Raw genomic sequence first — 18,396 nt, forward strand, 5'->3', positions numbered from 1 at the left:
ACGTGTTTGTTGACATCGCTGAGCAACGGCGATACTTTGTCAAGGGATTTTGTGACTGCTTTGTGCTGACTTCTTCACATACACTTACAAAATCTAGTTTCTAGCATCATTAGGAGTTAGTCTTAAGTACTCTTTATGTCGATGCCCAGTTGCTTTGCTATACATCATCCTCACTGCTATAAGAAGTTGCCTCTGACAGCACAGCATGCTGTCTGCTCAGGATGTAAGTTGGGGTGATAAGTAGCTGAGGTCTGGCTGTACCACAGAGGAGAATTCTGGAAAAATTAAAATCAAGTGATTGCTGCTTTTGAAGGAAGTCTTGGATCATCATTTTGAAATCAGTCTATTTAGATGCACATTTAATTACATTTCTTATTTTAACCTCTCCTTCTGGACTGCTTTGCAAATGTCATCCCCAATGACTGCTTTCCAGGCTTTGCTTGTTGTGAACTTACATGCTAAAACCTCTGAAATGACAAATTACTATTTCAGAGCACTGCCAAACACATCAAGGCATTTAAAACTGAAAGCCCATAGAGCCAATGGCTCAGTCTTCACCCTATAGAGCAACTGTCTTTAAACTGGAATCTTCAAAAAGGCTGATAGTTCAAAGAATTATCTAACATCAGACTACAGAGTTCTCTCTCCTATATAACACCATGAGCTAATAAGCAATGGGGACTTGGCAGACTTTCACTACATATAATTTGCTTCCTTTGGAGATTTATTTTTACAGGGACCACACACATCTGAAAGTCTTTTAAACACCAATGTTAGTGAGCCAAAGTCAGCTCAGCTGCTCGGGATAGAAGGGTGGAGGGTTACCTCCATAGCATAGTTTCACCACCACAAGTCTTATAACCATCTGCAGAAGCTGTTCAGATCTTGAAGTCAGACCCCCCTCTACAGCCTGAATCACTGGAAACCTCAGGGAGCAATGGGGACAAAGTCTTTAGCGTGAGGAAGGGGAGCATGGAAGCAGAAGCTGGGCTCTGAGGCCACCTCTGGCAGCTGACCCATGGTGCTACTTACCTGTGCCCCATTCAAGTATGTCTTGGGTGAGATCTGTCACTCATCCAGCCCCCAGAGGCTGGGCTAAGACAGTGCATTTGTTCTGCAGCCTCATGCCCTTAGCAGAAACCCTCAATCTCAGCAGATTACTTTGGCTTCAAATAAACTCCTGCTGAAATTTGGGAGAGAGGTACTTAAATCCTCCAAGGGATAAACAGGAAGCAGGCTGCAAGTGAAAAGGCCATTCCCTGTGCTAGTAAGTATCTGGAAACTATGCGGTTCATAATGAGTTATTCAATGAACTCTCTCAAGACATTCCCAACACATGCAGATATGAAAAATCATTCAAACACAGTCATCCAAAAGAAAAATACCTTTTGCACTAGATTTCTTCTGGCTCCATCCCTTTTCTACTACAAGAAAACCATCACACTAAAGAAATATTTCCCAGCTGAAAACAAATTCCTTGATAGCAGAAAATGAAGCATCCCCACTCTAGTGCACACCCCATCATATCTTGGGTAAATCCTGCCAGGCCCAGTGAGTCCCACAAGCCACGTTCTGGTGGCAGTTCAGTGGCAGCATTTTCCCTTAACAGCAATTTGCAAAGCTTGCAGAAAACCATGGAAACGTCTGCCACATGCATTGCCTGTACCCTGGGGGACATGCAGCAGCTCACAGCAGTTGTCAGTACATATTTTGCTGACCATATTATGTATGATGTATGGTCTGCAAATCCCAGCCAAGGTCATGACAGATGGAACCACAAGATATCCAGATGTCTCTTTTCCCTTGAGGTTGCCCATGGGCTGCATCACAGTAGTTAGGAGGCTCATGATCCAGAATTTAGTAACTTCTTGATAACGTCATCTTACACAGTAATTCTAACTGAATAAGTGATTGACAGCTTCTCTTCAAATGCCTGCTGAATGTAACATTGGTTTGAAGGACTTTCCCCATGGAATATTAAATGATGGAAAGAAAAATTCCAAAGCCATCGTGGGGGGATCATGTCACATTTGAGTTGGAAATGCAAGATGTTTCCTTTCAGCCACAGATCCTCTCTGTCAGTCTGAAGGCAGTGACAGTGACATCAGGTGGCACTGGAGGAGCATTTGTAAAAAATACCCAAACAGCCCATCTTATAAACTTAGAAATCAGAAAAATACACCATTTCAGAAGTTGCTTTCCACAAGAGATTTCCATTCAGTACATTCAGCCAACACCATCCCAGATCAAGCCAAATAAAGGCTGCAGGATTAGCCATGTACTTGTCCTAGGCAATTATCTTCTCAATACCAAATAGTGAATGCATGTGATGTACAAAACTGGCATTTTAAAGAGAAAACAAAAAGATGTTTTCAGTGGCCTTAGGAGACATTAATTGCTTTTGAGCTCTGATACTCATCCTGGTATAGGACAAAGACTAGAGGTCACAAGAAGGCAGAATATACCAACCTGGAGTTCTCATAGCCTATCTCAGTCTCATTTTGAGCTTTATTACAAACATTTGTCTGGTCCATGGATCCCACCACATTGCCCATAAGCAGCTTCAGTTCAGGCCCATACTGTCTCTGGAGCACATCTCCCTTACTGGTAGAAGGCTCACTCTGTGCCAACACATCTGGCCTCTGGCAGCTGAGCACCGGTGCTGGAAAACTCCCAGCGGAGCTGTAAGGCTCTAAGGAGACCTGTCTCTTGGCAGGGATGAGTAATCAGTATTTAGTGTGGATTCTGGCTGAGCTCAGCTGTTATGTAGAAGCTTTGAGCTGTCAGCTACATAGTAGGAATAACTGTCATTCAGCTTGCCCACCTCCTTCTTCCAGCAGTTACAGCTGAGAGAAGCAGCTCAAAGGTTTTCACGTTCTCCAGGAAAGAAGAGAGTAAAGTGGGGAAGGAGTGCTTTTGTGCTAGGGTTTTATTGTTTTCAGGAGGTGGTTCCAACCTGTCTTATCCTAAAAATTCAGAGAATAGTAGTAAACTGTGATTTTTCATTGCTGCAGAAACTGCTTAGGTATTTTGCTACTGTTCTCCAAGCACATGTCATTTATCTATAACAAACTATTCATGATCATTGCTTGGCACCTGTATTGAAATTTAATTGTAGATGCAGCAATGAAAAACTCCTTTACCTACATTAAAAGAAAAACTTACCTGCTCAAAGTCTCATGCAAATTAGGATACATAAGCACAATGAAAGACCATTGTTTAAACATTAATGAACTGAGATTTCTTGTTTGCAGAGCTGCGGTCTCTCTAGAAAGACGCAGACTCATCGCAGTCAGGCAGAATGGAAATACAGTAAAACACACTGTAACATACAAGGTCAGCACAGACATCTTCAGTCCCCTTTCTCCATCAACCAGAGCCCATACTGCAAACTCTATCCTAAACTAAATAAACCTGAGTTATCTTCTCCCAGAATTACTACCAAGCTTTGAAAAGCTGGGTCTTTCATGCAGCAGCCAGCAATACCCTGTTTGTATCTAGTACAAAGCACCCTTGAGCAGTACAAGCATGGGAAGGAAGATGTGCTGACATGGAAAGCTCTGTCCCTAGCAGCTATTGATGTATCCAGGGATTTTAGGTACTTCCTGAGAACCTACATAGAGCTACAAGTAGGTTTTATCTTGAAAGTAAAGGTTACAGTATGGAAACACTGTAAGGCAAGTACTATTTCGAGTACTGAAACTCTGATCTCAACTTCTGCAGCTCTTCCCATTCACTCCATGCATACCAGAGCTGTGCTGACAAGTGAGACATGGCTTCAGGCAGAAGTTCTCCTCCTTGTCTACAGTGTGACCATGGAGAGACAAGCACAGGGCATCTCCTGCTCCATTAATGTCCCTGAACAGACTCATCCAGCAGGGAAACAACAACTATCAGTGCTTTGGTACCGACCTTTGGGGGGAAAAGGTAGTATCCTTTTTTTAATTTTTAACGTCTATGGCTTGCTGAAAAGTAGGTCATTATTAACATCACAGGGGAATACTAGATCATGATTTGGGAGCTACTGGACTAGAAGCTGACACCAGAAACTCCCCAGGGCTGGCTCTGATGCAGATTCTGCAGGTTCTATTCATTAGAAAATTCAATGTAAGATGAACAGTTATTACACACTGCTCACAGACTATTGGTTCTTCCTCATTAGATGAAATTCCCAGTCTGGAAACCTTTGTGAATCACAGTATAATTGAACAGGAGAATAGGAACCATATCAGAACATTGGCACTAGTATCCCAAAGTTTGAGACTGACTACAGTTTGAAGTCAGAACCAGGTCAGAAGAAATTCCTGGTCCCATGTGAAGGTTCTATCAATTACACTTGATTCAATGAGCTCTCATAAGGGATACCCAACATCAGCTATGCAAACACTCAAATTGAGCAAGGACAACAGGAGCTCACACACCAGATAAGTCAGGCTTCCATTTTAGACTCAGTTTTAAGCAGTTATTGGTCACCACAGAGCTAGAGCTCAAAGGCAGCTACTTGGCAAGCCACAAGGAAATATAGATATTAAATTCCAGAGAAATAATCCCTAGAGCCACTTATTGCTATGTTGTCTAAATGGGATCTGCTCTCCTTTCATTGTGAATTTGAGGATGGTCTTTCCATGGGATGCATGGGGACAATTGGCTCAAGTTGGAAAAACAACTGATGAAATGCTGTGCTAGTGCAAAGAAAAATCAGGTTCAGACCTAGCTGGCTGCAAGAAAAGAGTATCAGCCTCAGACTGGCTTTACCAGAGGCCCTGGAGGCTACAGCCACAGTCCTCTATTAGCATCAGCTAAACAGCAAAGGCAAGAGGCCTCCTGCAGCAGTAGGCTTCAGCCCCCAGTACTGTGTGTACACTGTAAGTCCCAGCACGTCACCATCCAACCTTTACAACATGAGCTACCAGTATATTGTCATACACTTGCTACAGTCACTACTTTTGTCCATCTCCTACTTTATTCTAACCACCTGAAAAAGGCAGGTAGCTGACTGCAGCCCCACTACAGAAACAGGGTCCTGCCAGAAACAGGCTATTATTTTGTTCTTTGCACCCATCAAGTGTTATGTTGCTCAGAGTTAAAGCTCTGTTTCCAATTTGAAATCCAAATTGCTTGCTAGGTGATGTATATTATCCACTCACTAAGCAGCCCAACCAGTATTTTCAGTTTGATCCTTACAACTATTAACCTTGAAAGCACATGGAGCACTCTGCTCAAATATCTCTTATTCAAGGCCCACATCATGACGTGTAGACCTTTTGCGTGTCTCCTGGGCATGCTCATGACTTGTTTCATGTGGTCACTCTGCAACAATTCAGCCCCCAGCACTGGTGACTGGCCTAAATCTCATTTGTGGGCTGTTTGTAGATGAAACCCTGAAAGACAATTATGAAAGGTAGTGCTTGTCCTGCTTTTAGCCCATAAAAGCCCAGTCATCTCTAGGCTGGTCATGCCAGAGCCTCTCATTCTCTTCTCTTGGTAACTTTCTCTCACTTCACCTTGGGATATCCATTTTAGGTCTCCTTCCTTGTCTCTTCCATAGATACAGGAAAGAAGGACCAGCAGAGAGAGGTCAAGCTGTACTTCCCACAGTGCTATAACAATCCCCATTGCACACATGCCACTCATATGTAGCACACACTGCTTCTCTGGGATGTTGGTAGATGGGATGGAAAATATTTGTGAGGCACTGATGATGCAAAAATTCATTGCACAAAAGATACCTCCACCGTGCCTTGTAAAGCAGCAGAGACTCGCCGTGTCCATGTGAGCTCATGTGCTGGCCAGCAATGACTCTGTAAGATCTCCTCACAGCTCTCATGCCTGTCAGTGCCATTTCGTGTGCCATAGGTGTCTCTAAGACAACAACGATGCCACCCTGTGGTAAAACGCAGCAGGAGAGGAAACGCCGATCCCCGCGCAGGTGCTGACCGGTTCGGAGCCACTGCTGCTAATGCCCGTGCAGTTGGGTCCCTAGAAAGGGGACACAGGCACTATGCTTTAGTAACAGCAGTGATGTAGCTGTGGGCTGTGAAACCTCAGGAAGGGCTTGCAAGAACAGTTAAGCCATCTTTTGTATGAACTGCTATGGCAGGAGATGAACAAATCACCTCTCCTTCCACCCCCATAGCACAGCAGCAAGATGCTAAAAGAAGAAAAACTCTGGCTTTTTGACCTGGTGATATGCAAGGCCACTGCAAGCTCTGAAGCATGCCCCACTGCCCCCCAACCCACTGAGTATTAGCCTAGGTCTCCCCCTTACCCAGTTACAGAACTGACAACCACATAATGGCTATTCATCATACAACATACAGGGTGTTCAGCATCACACTATATCCTGCTACAAGTAGAAAGATCAAATGTCACCAGAAATACAGGAAAAACTGAATAAGACATTTAGTATTTAATGATAATTAATTTAATTCAAGGGAACTGAATTCAAGGATAACATACATAAGAGGGAGGAAAAACAGCTGTGTAACACCAGCCAGGAGAGAGAAGTGAGAATGTGAGAGCAACAACTTTGCAGCCACCAAGGTCAGTGAAGGAGGGAGAAGAAGTGCTCCAGGCACAGAGTAAATGTACTGCTTCTTTTGAAGGAGCAATGCACCAGGGTGCCAACGGACATGTCAGAACTCCGAAGACTGAAGCTATACCACAAATTCAGACCAGCCACAACCCACCAGCCACCTGCTTTCCATCCATGTTTCTATGATGGCTTAGGTCTGTACTGAGGAAGAGCCCAGATCAAGATGACTTCTTACTATGCCTTACCAGCCTGACCTACAGAGAGCACAAGAGGAATAGTTGTTAAATAATAGAATCCAGAGCCTGTGCTTCTGCATTCACAAAGGGGAGAATTTAGATCTGAAACTGTGAAGACAGACAGTCTTCCCAGCACCTGATCAAACTCAGGCACATGCTTCACCAATCTGAGTTCTCTTGAGAAGGGCTGAATATTGACAAATATCCTTACACAGTTTGATAACTACCAGGACAAATACATATGGAAGGACTATTTGAAGTGACCATTCTAGAGTCATTAAAGGGGATACAAGTGAGCTGTCTTCTGAGGCAGTAGATGACAACAACATCTAGCTAATTAGTAGGGTAGGAGAGAGGAGATCCCATTCACTGAACTACTGATGGAGCTGGTGCTTTTATTTAGGAGCCAAGTTGCTGTGTTGGAAGGCTGCTTTCTCATCCAGGATAGAGATTAGCAGGAGTTTTATGTTAATTCACATTGCCTGAAAAGCTAGTAATTTTAGAAGACACATTTAGATTCCAGAGAGGCTGCTTATTAATATTCATCCCAGTTCCTATAAAAATATTTCTAATCCACTGCAGGATTTAGTAGGTTGTGGATGTCAGATGTGTCACTGTACATTGGATTTGTTACAGAGCAAGGGTCATGTTAGGTCATGCAGGTCTCAGTACAGGAGTGAGCCCATGCTGTGACAGAGATGGATGTGGAGCTTCCACATCACCAGCCAAGTGATGTGGAAGGTAGCATATCTGTTTCTGCTACAGTGATAGAAGCTGGACAAGTCCCGGACAAGCACACATGATGTCTCAAGCACTGCCACAAGCAGCAGTATTTTTCTCGGTCTCTTGGGTTTCCCATATTTCTGGCTTCCCATATTAACAGAGAAGGCACAAATCAGTTTCAGCCACAGCAGCAGCAAAGCATTCCTTGGTTTTGTTGTCCTATTGTAAAGTCCCTGGTGTCTGCAAAGTGTCCAGAGAGTATACAATAGGATCCATGAGCAAAACTGTGCTTACAAGACCTAAAGCCCTGGATCGCAGGAAATAAGATTCTTAGAGCACCAATACAAAGAAGATAGAAGGAGTAAAGTAATATCATTACCAACACTAGTAAACTACTCACAAGTTGAGAGGGTGAATCACACAGGCTAGCAAAAGAGCGTTTGGTTCCTTTATGTTCTGCATACCAGCTGGAAAAAAGAGTTATGGGGTGGATAAAACTAAGGGTGAGTAGTCCTAAGTGACAGTCATCATCAGACTAACACCACCAAGGAGGAGAGGTGTCACTACACCTTTGTTAGAAAACAGTCTGTTCCGTGCCTCAGTCAGGAAGCCCTGGAGTAGATTTAGAGTAACATTAAAGAAAGACATCTTAACTAGCAGGGAATACATCCTTCAGAAATAAAGCAGGCAATAACTCATTCTAGTATAACTGTTTCCTACAGTAAATAGCATTGGATTTGTTTCTGAAATAACTAGCTCATTACTCCAGCCTGTGGCAGAAGCAGCAAGTGCCAGCCATCTGGAGTGCTAGATGGCCCATTGCCAGCATAGCTCTGATGCTGGGGAAAAGGTGGAGAGTGGGGGCAAGTTAGAGCAACAAGCACATGTAGAGCAGAGAGCAAGGGAAGGAACATGTAAGAAAAAACTAAGGAAGAGAGTACTACCCAAAAACCTTTAACTGATGGCTAAGAGCAAGCAGATGTTAAAAACAAGATTATTTCTAGCCTATTTGCTAACATGAAGATATGGGAAAGCATGAGATAACCAGAGAGCAAGACTGAGAAAACATAGAGAGACACTCAGGAAACTGCTCTGAGCCAGGAGATCCCAGAACAGTGAAAATGCTATGATCTGGACACCAAAACCACAGCAGTGGCATCACACCACAGCTCGCTACCATGGTTGGAGACATAAAGCTTGTCTCCCTTGCTAACAGAACCCAGAGTCTGTAACAGTCCACAGATCTCCTGTAGACTCTGGTGCTTTTATAACAAGCCATCACACAGGCTTTCCTTGACTAATTCTGATACTACAGCACCAGAGCGCACTCAGGTAAAACCAGGTCTTTTGCACAGGCCAAAGCTTTTTTACCTTTTCAGATTAAAGCCTGCTACTGTAACTGGTTTATGAGCTTTAAACCAGCTGCTATCTATCTAACCACATACAGGCACCTTCTACAAACATAGCAAAAAAAACCCCAGAGTTGGTTGCTCTTCTTGTTCAAGATGACATTTATTAAAACTTTACCCAGTTCTTTCAGCCAAAACCTGCTAAAGCAAAGGGATGCAGAGCTGAGTGATGGCGGGGGAGGGGGGGAAGTAAGAAACCAGAATAAGGAGGTCTCCAATGTAACAGTTGAGTCTATTTCCTCTCTCCCTACTGCCCCTGCCTGAGAACAGGAGATGCTGCCTACAATAAGTGATCAAGGAGTTCTTATGCTTTTTTGTCTCTTCCAGAAATTAATCTCCATTCTTTATGGCAGGATCTCGAGGACCTCTCTAATGAAAAGCACCTTTTTTGTTTCCCTAAGGTCATCTGTGCTGGGAAGAAGGCAACGCTTTGCTGGTTTCAGCCATCTAATTAGGAAAGGGGTTGTGTGGGTAAGCAGGTAGCTCAGGAGCTGATCTTCTGTGAAGAGAGCAAATCTCATTTGTGCAAAGAGAAATGTGGGTCTTAGGCTGAATTATCAAATGAGTTATAACAACAGTTCACTTGCCTTTGCAGTGATTTAATTATCAAAGATTTTCCAAATGAAGGTGGGAGGGGGGATGTGGAGAACCAGAAGAGGGACAGAGCATTTCCTGAGGGAAATGTCAGCTTGCCTAATATCTCTTACCTGGAGATATTAGGCCAAGGTCATTAAACGAAGGTGACATGGTGTGATTATTTGTGATGGTTTGTGTTGCTAAGCACCAGCTTTTCCATTACGTGTGCCATGCAGAAATAAATGTGTAAATCCAAGTATTCAGGTGAATACTTTGAGCACTGAAGGTCACTTTTGTCCCCAGAACAGCCAGCTACCATCATGTGTATTAAAGCCATATCAGACAGAAAGATGGGAGAGCAAAGACAGTTTCACAAGTAGTTGACTAAGTTATGGAAAACTAAATGCTAGGAGGGAAATCTAGGACAATGCTCAAAGCTGCATCCAGACATGGGCCTGATCCTGAACAGACCACTGAGAATAGGAATGATTTCTATTAAAAAAATGTTATTAGTGGATATTTGCAGCATTAGCTAGAAGGCATTCAAACTTCCAGTTTAAAGCACCATGGGAAGATGAAGGGTGCTGAAGACTATTGTAGGCAAGCTGGTCTGCACCAGCCTAGTAGGAATACAGAGTCCCAAACCAGTGCAATCAAATATAACATGAATAAGAAAATGAGTTCAGTTCACCAGTCAAACCAGGAGCACCCATCGCCCCCTATCATTAGCTTTAGGTACCAAAAATCAGCATGCTACTTAAATTTCATCTCGGTTTATCTCCATTTTACCCTAACTGAGAGTTGTTGCATCATTTTAAACATTCCTGCCTTCTGAAAAGGCTTTGGCTTGGTTTTGCACTAGTTTGTGCAGCTTAAGCATTGTGGGTGCAAGCTAGGAGTAGAGTAAACCATATAACCACTAAGTTAAACCCTGTGACTGTGGACACAGACAAACAGAAAGGCATTTAAATGGGCTTCTGTTCTTACTGCCAAACATTGTCAGGAGGAATACTATTTTCACTGCCTCATCCTCTCTAGCAGGCTGGTTCACTCAGGATTGCAGCAGAAGGCAAGGAAGCTTCAGCAACACATCAGGAAATGAAAATGGTGCTCAGGCTATAAGGAATATAAGGAGGTTTTTCCATGAATTGAGACCTGAACAAGATCAAGCTGGTGCAACCAAAATACTGCTCTTGCTGCTTGGCTGAGTGGTGCTGTAATTCTTCTGTATATGTACACTCTCTTCAGTTCCTCCCTTCAGTTCTTTCCAGCAGGCCAGCATGTTTCCTGTGCAAGGGACTTACCCTCTTCCTCAGGTGAATTATCTGAAGTACCTCAGACACTTTAACATTTCTTGTCAGACTCATAAAACAAGTCTTACCTCAGCTGGCAACAAATCTGATGTGCTGTGACAGTCACAAGCAGGGCAACAAAGAGAATCATTAAATGTCTGTAGATCTGTGAAAGACCTTGGTGTCCCAGTACCAGAAAGAATATGATGTGCCTCCAAAAGTGACAGCCCTGATCTCTGCATACAGGGGTGTGTGAACGTAGAGACTCACATGCCACGTTTCATTAGTGCAGGTTTCCTTTGGAAAGATTTCTTTGTAGATCTCTTTTACCATTAGGTCTGAGATTATGCTTTTCTGTGACAAAGAGCAGAAATCTCCATTGCATTCATTTCTTTTGAAACATGTTTTTCTGCCTAGAGGAAATACTTAATGGGAGAAGATAGCTCCTATATCACAGGTCATGCATTGTAACTGGGTGTACAAAACATGAAGGTAGCTTGTGAAATTATAGCCATTGAAAAGAAAATACCTCTAAATATGAAAGGGCAAGAGAAATTTTATGGCTATATAACTAGTGGTCCAAATCTTCCTGCTATTGCACAGGAGACTGGCTGGTTCAGGAAGATTCAGAGATTTAAATTCCCTTCAGAGAACTTGTATTTAAATTAGTAGACTTGATTACACTGCAGAGTGTCCAGATGTTGTTCTTTGGTGGCCGGACTTTATTTACTCCCAGTGGAATTTAAGTTACATCACTGAAATGGACAGAAAGATTGATCAGAGGAACTTTCCAAGGCAAAATCCCTGCCAGCACAGAACACACACTTCACTATTTCCTTTTAACTGGTGGGAAGTGCATTGTTTAAAAGTAGACTGGGTAAAGTACTTGTAAATGTTCCAGATGGAATAGCCTTCACTGTGACAGGAGAAGAGATATTTCCTCTCCTAACAACTCTGCTTTTCCTGGGAATGGAATATATTCACCCAAGTCACTGCTGGGTGGACAGCAGAGAGAGTACCAGTTTAATTGTGGGACTTGTAAGATGGCATCTTTCCCTGTCACCTGCTTGCCCTTACTGCTAGCTGAACTCTTGGAATAGCCTTTGCTTACCAGAACATACAGTGGGTGTGAGAGATGAGAATGAACTGACTGGTGTGAGGAAGCTTCAGGGAGCTGAGACCCACCACAAATGGTGACCTCTTGGTGTCCTTGGGACTTTGCCTGGAATAGAAACATGAACACCTGGATGTCACCCTGGGCCAGCAAGAGTAAATCAGACAGCATGCTTCTGTACTGTCCTCAGTTCTGTACTGCAATTTAAAATCTGTCAGAGAGGCAGATTTTTTTTCCCCACCAGAGAAAAGGCACATTCATTTACATAAGAGTGACCAGCTTTTTTCAGTCTAGTAGGCCTGGAGCTCTCCTTACAGTTCCTATGAAACAGAGGAGAGCTCATGCTGTGCCTTGGCAATAGGAGTCACCAGAATCAAATACTTGCAGAAAACTACTATGTTCTGCAAAGAAGCTAAATGCTGCTGAGGTTTTGCTGTGGCAGTGAGTGATGAAGGTTAGCTAACCTTGCTAATGAGATATGCAGACACTTAGTCAATCTCATAATTCAGGAGCAGTTAGCTGATACCCAACCAACCAAAAAAGCAGATGCTAAAGCCTTGTTTAATATTGTGTTGACAGCGCTGTGGAGGTTACATGTGAAGAAATGGGAAACAAGTGGCCACTGCTGCCTTTCCACCACAGCCCTGTCCAATATGACCCACTCCCTGAAATATGAATGCTGCAATGAATTGGCTTTGCTCCTGTAAGCTTTGTGTGAGCCTGAGATGATCTGGGTGTGGGGGAAGATGGTTTGGTAAGGACAAGGATGGACAGTGTACAGAAGGAGTTGTAAGGAACAGAAAAGAAATTGAAGTGGGTGGGGCAGGGGACTGTACCTGCAGAAATAAATACTGCTAAAGCTGCAAGGGGTAGCTCAGACTTGAGGAACTTAACAAATTCTAGACCTTGCAAAAAGTCTGTCCACTCTTGTAAGAGCATTTGCCTTGATTGTCAGTAGGTTTTGAACATGCTGTGTTTTAAGCTACAAAGCGAGGTAGCAAATCTCTGCTTTATGCTAAGCAACAAGAACTTGTCAGTGAGTTACATCAACCCACTCCTGGCTGCAGGCTCAGAGCTTTGGCAGTAGTAACAACCCAATTACAGAGGGTCTGCCACCTACATGACATTAGGTAGGCCAATTCAGCCCCCAAAGGAACATAGCACCTTTAGGTACTGTGAGCTGTTAGCCTCCAGCAACTCAGCAATCCAGCTTTTGCAAACAACCAAGAGACCAGGAGTACCCACCCTACTCAGCACTTGTCAGCCAACACCTGGAATATTGGTTTTGGTACTTGCTATACAAAAAAAGATATGGACAAGCTGAGGAGAGTCCAGAGAAGAAAGAAGTTTGCCTCAGGACTCACTCAGGACTGCATTCTCAATGTGCAGATTGGGTACGGAGCCCACTGCAATGTCAGCGATCAAGTTGCCAACACCACAGCTGATTTCAGTCCAAGGTCCATGTGGCAAAGTGGTCAGTGTCTGGAGATGATGCCTCGCCACTAAAGAAGTGTGGGGTTTGAGAAGCTGGCAAAGTCAGTCTGGGGGATGGATAAAAACTTCCTGCTTTCAGTGACAACTAATCAATGCTGTATAGAGCAAGGCAGGGTGTGGCATGCATTTGAGATCTGAGAAAAAAGGACCAGACAACCAAGCAGTGACTTCATGTGTGTCACGCAGAAAAAAACGTGGGGAATTTTTCTGGGTAGAGCTCTTTGTACTGAAAGCATGTCTTCAGCTATGAAAAGTGAAGCAATAAAGCAACTTCTGTTGATAACATCCTAAAAATAAAAAGAGAGATGAGCCTTCTGATGGGATGTTCAATGAGCTTTTTGTCCAGTCTCTTCACAGAACAGTGGCTTCCCAGAAACTTGATCTTGGAGACAGAAGGCAAAGTTATTTTGTGGCACATAGACTGGGAGTTTTGTGGCACAAAACTGGCAATAATCCGGCACATTAGTTAAGCACAGTCACACAATGACATTTATTCTTTGCTTCACCAAAAATGAACAACTATTAAGTGGAACTGGCCAGTAAGATTTCTCTGTTACTGATCCAGTGTCTGGAGAAGAGGAAACTTGTGACTGCTCTTAGAAAAACAGAGTCATCAAATGGAAATACTCCTGGCTTTACCATAAGTGTACAGCAAACTGCTGTCATGATGCAGACTGAGGGTCTATCTAGGCTGACATCCTGTCTCCACCATTGGTGGAAAGCAGTAGATATTAAGAGTTGTTGCATAAAGAAGCCTTCAGTGTAACAAAGTGGGAACTCAGGCACAGACACTATGCAGTTGTTCTTCATTAGTCTTCATACTGTCAGCTGTCCTCCTCTTCAGCACTCTAAAAGTGCTGATTGGGGATTAAAGTTTTGAACTTGGGCTCAACACCCACCTACAGAGAATTCATTGGTAATCACAGAATCATAGAATGGTAGGGATTGGAAAGGACCTTCACAGGTCATCTAGTCCAACCCCCCTAATGTTAGTTCCTATTATCGTACCTGAGATGAGTGACAATAATGTAGCGTCTTTTCATCCAAAGAATTGCAATGGATTTCAAAATTGGTTTATGTGACATAACTCTCACTGCAGTAGAGTGAAGTGGGACACCACTGCACAGGTCAGGATGAAATATGGGGTCTATGTCACAGCACAGAATAATGGGGCTCTTTGGCAGTAAATGGCATATGTTAAGGCCCAAATGCTTTGGGGTAGAAGCAAGAGCAGTGCCTAGGGACTCGTTGTAAGAGAGGGACTCTGCTACTGGGAAGAGAGACTCTTGGGAAGTGTGGGTTATCCTCAAGATTCTGTGATTAAAGCTAAATACCTGATTGGCTGGTTTATGATGCAAACGAAGAAAGTGCAGCTATTTTTTCCACTCTGATGTCACTCACTATCACAGTGATAAGCACCAATGGGTCCTCATGCTCACCCGCAGGTTAATTACAAATGAAGACTTGTTCCCAGACACATCTGTGATGTTGGTATTTGTCTCAGGAGGCATTACATCCCTCTGCACCAGAATCCCCAGGCAGACAGAGGCCGACACCTCAGCTGTAAGACAAATTTTCCTATGTTGTACAGGTAACCACAGATAGTCACTCAAAGACAACGGGGCTGAGCAGCACTGATTAAACACACTCTTTCAGACCCAAGGTACATCAAGTACCATCCTTGAGCAAGGTCGTAGTGAAGATGACAGAAGCTCTGAAGATGCAGGATAATCTGAATCCTTGGAATACTCAATCCAATGCCATGCTGGTCAAGTACAGCAGCACTCTATCACCTGAATAATTACTTTGATACTATGGTAACTCTTTTAGTACAATTGCAGTGGCTCAGTATTCCTGTGCTGTGCTTTCTTGAATATAACAGATACATCCAAAGGGAGGATTTCTTCAAAACTGTGGTGAAAACTGGTGACAGAGTAGAGATGGAAGCATCTATGACTGTTTTTCACTCCCTTGCTGTAAAGATTTCAACCATGTTTCCTCCAAAAGGGTTTAGAAAGAGTTCATCCAACTCTGGATGGAAATGCTGATATGTGAAATGTTGAAGTGTGTGGGTGGGTAATCTCAGCTGCATATTTTGTAAATGAGAACAGAGAAAAGGGATTTTCTCCTTTAAGACTGGAATTAAAACAAACAAACCAAAGAAATAAAAAGTGATGTAATAAGGTCATCATTAAATTGTTTTCCTTTCAGTATAAACTGTCATAATTATTATTTAATGATAGCAATTGAAGAACTGGTCTCCTCTCAATATGGACACGAACCCATCTGTTAACTGTGAATCATGCAAATAACGTGACACCAGAGACTTCAGCAAAGGCTTTAACTGTTTTGCAGACAGTATTTCCCATACTCTCCCCATTGAATATTCAGCTGCAAGGTCTGGCTGGGAGGATTTCGTTAGAATTCAGGGAATATCTGTTTGTATCTTAAAGATTCTGCACGTTATGCCTCATGGGTCCCTGCCTGTAGTGAGTTAGTGAATACTTGAGTCTATGAGCTCTGAGCTCAGACCAAAATAGCATCCTGCATAACAGTGAACTGCAGCTTTAGGACAGATCTGCTCAGGATTTGAACTCTGAAGAAAAAAGCATTTTACTAGTCAACATTGTAACCAACAGTGCTGCAAAGGCAGTACCTTTGACTGTAACAGGAGGAAAGGCACACGTTTTAACATGTGTGATTGTATCCTCACATCGTCTGTGCTGTGAAAAGCACCTTTCAGAGAATCACGTTTAAGCCTTTACGAGCTGTTCCTGCAGGCAGAAATCTGTGTGAAGCTCACAGCAGTCAAAGGGCTTTTTGCACCCAGGCAGGTCCAGTTCTGGGTGGGCTGAGATAGGCTTTGTGGTGATGGCGTGTCCAGTGGCTCAAGAGTGACTCATCCACTTGCCCATGGCCCGATATTAAGCAACACTTGAAAGCAATGCTGCCCACAGCCAGAGCGTGGAGTCAGGCAGTGGGGAAACGTGGTGGGAATAAAAAAAATGAACAGTGGATTTTCAGGCTCCATCAAGAATGTCCAGAGTTTCAGAAAAACAGAGGACCAAAGTTTAAAACATGAACATTTCACACATAAACACACTTGAGGTGTTTGATCCTGAGCTCCATGCCAAGTCTCTTCTCGAGCACTAGCCCTGCCATGCAGGCAGGCAGAAGAAAATTCCAGGAGTGATGTCATTCCCAGGAAATGCTGCACTGTCTATATGGATTATTTGTCCATCATGCAGAGAAACAACCTAGTCTCCTGGAAGCCAGTCTGCTCTCTTGTTGCTAAAATAAGGCCCAGTCACTAGCACATCTTGTGTATTGTTGTCAGTCACGATAAAATGATCGGGTAAGCAGTGCAGATGGGCTGGAGGACAAGCTTGACTGGGAGTGTTAAAAACAAGCTCCCATTTTAAGTTGACTAAACCAAAGTGGCTCACTGTCATGCAAGCACCTCTCTGGTTGTATCTTAGCAACTGGTCAGACAAAAACAGAGGATCAGCAAGTCTGAAAGCTTCTCCACATTTACCTGAGGCTCTTGGGTCTACAAATAGTGCTGAACTCCCTAAAAATAGGAACTGCTGCAAGAATTGTCCTACTTCAGAAGTAACAGCAATATTCCTGACTAAGGGCTGGAGAACACAAGATCTGCTTAAAGGTCTACTTCTGACTCACTGTTTAATTAATTTTTGCCAAATCCCACAATGACCTGTGTGGGACCTTGATGGAGGGTGGCTGACACATACTTGCAGTTTGGTTCCAGGTAGAACTTGCTTTTTAGATACACCTTGCTCCTAGGGTTGTCTCTATGACCCTGCTCACTGTCAGCTGGCCCTGCCTGAGCTAGATCTCATCAACTTACCTAGAGCACTAGGAGTCTCTTGTGAATTGTGTTAAAGCCAGTTTGAGGCCTGCAATGCCTTCTTCACAAGTTCACTCAAAAAAACCCCCTAATCTTTGGACTGTTTCAGATGGAATTCTGTGCAGGACAATGTAGCCCTTCATTGACAACAGTAGATCAAATTAGAAATGTTCCTAAAAGTTAGCAGTAACATCACACTGATCTGATTTCATCAGTTATCTGTGGGAGAATAAGTTTCTATAAATAAACTGAAGCACTGCAGTATTTTTTATGAAGGAACTTCAAAACAAAGCCAAATTGTCAAAACAGCCCAAAGCCTTTCAAAGTAACAAAACTCTTTAGTCCAAACACATGAGCATTTCCAGACTCACTGTACTGGACAAAACAAGATTGTGTGGGAATGCATAGAGGGAAAGGTATTCAGCTTTGCTGAAGCAGTGGGCACATGACCACATGCATTTGTGTTGCACTTAGTATTGACAGATGAGGGGCAAGCTACTAATAATTTTTCCCTTTTCATTAAAAAGAAATGAGACAGAAGTCAGTACATTTCCATGGGGTCCTTAGTGGCCTAAGCAAGAAACAACCTTTGGGCAACTTACTTTTCTTTCAAGGTTGCCATGCTGTGAACTGTGATATTCCTCCCTTAAATCTGGTGGCAACTAGACCTATTCTACTCCAGCCTGAATGGGCAAGAAATATTTGCAAGTTCTGATGTTCTTAGGGACTCCTGATTCAAAACCTACTGAAACATGATGTTTTATGTGTTCCACGAGACTGTTTGGTATAGAACATCTGCCACTCAGTATTGTGGCCATAAAGACAAAACATATTAAAGCAAAAATATATTTACAATAGATTTCTCTCTGCCAGAACAAACAGCTCTAAGTGCTGTCACTTGCTTCAGCATCTTCCATAGTGATTTACCCTCTTGTTATAGCACTTGTATAGTTCTAGGTGGAGACTAGGAACCATCTCGATCTTTGAAAGAACATCTGCCCAGGCAACCACCTCAGGCAGTTCCAGTTATCTGACTCTCCTCATGGTGGTGAGGGGCCTCCTAGCACCTCTGTGTATGGCCAGGGCAGAGGTGGGGAAGGCAGGAAAGCTAAAGGACAGATCTTCTTCGATGTAACATGTCTAATATGG

Source organism: Colius striatus, chromosome 13 (assembly GCF_028858725.1).
Source record: "Colius striatus isolate bColStr4 chromosome 13, bColStr4.1.hap1, whole genome shotgun sequence".
NCBI classification, from domain to species: Eukaryota; Metazoa; Chordata; class Aves; order Coliiformes; family Coliidae; genus Colius; species Colius striatus.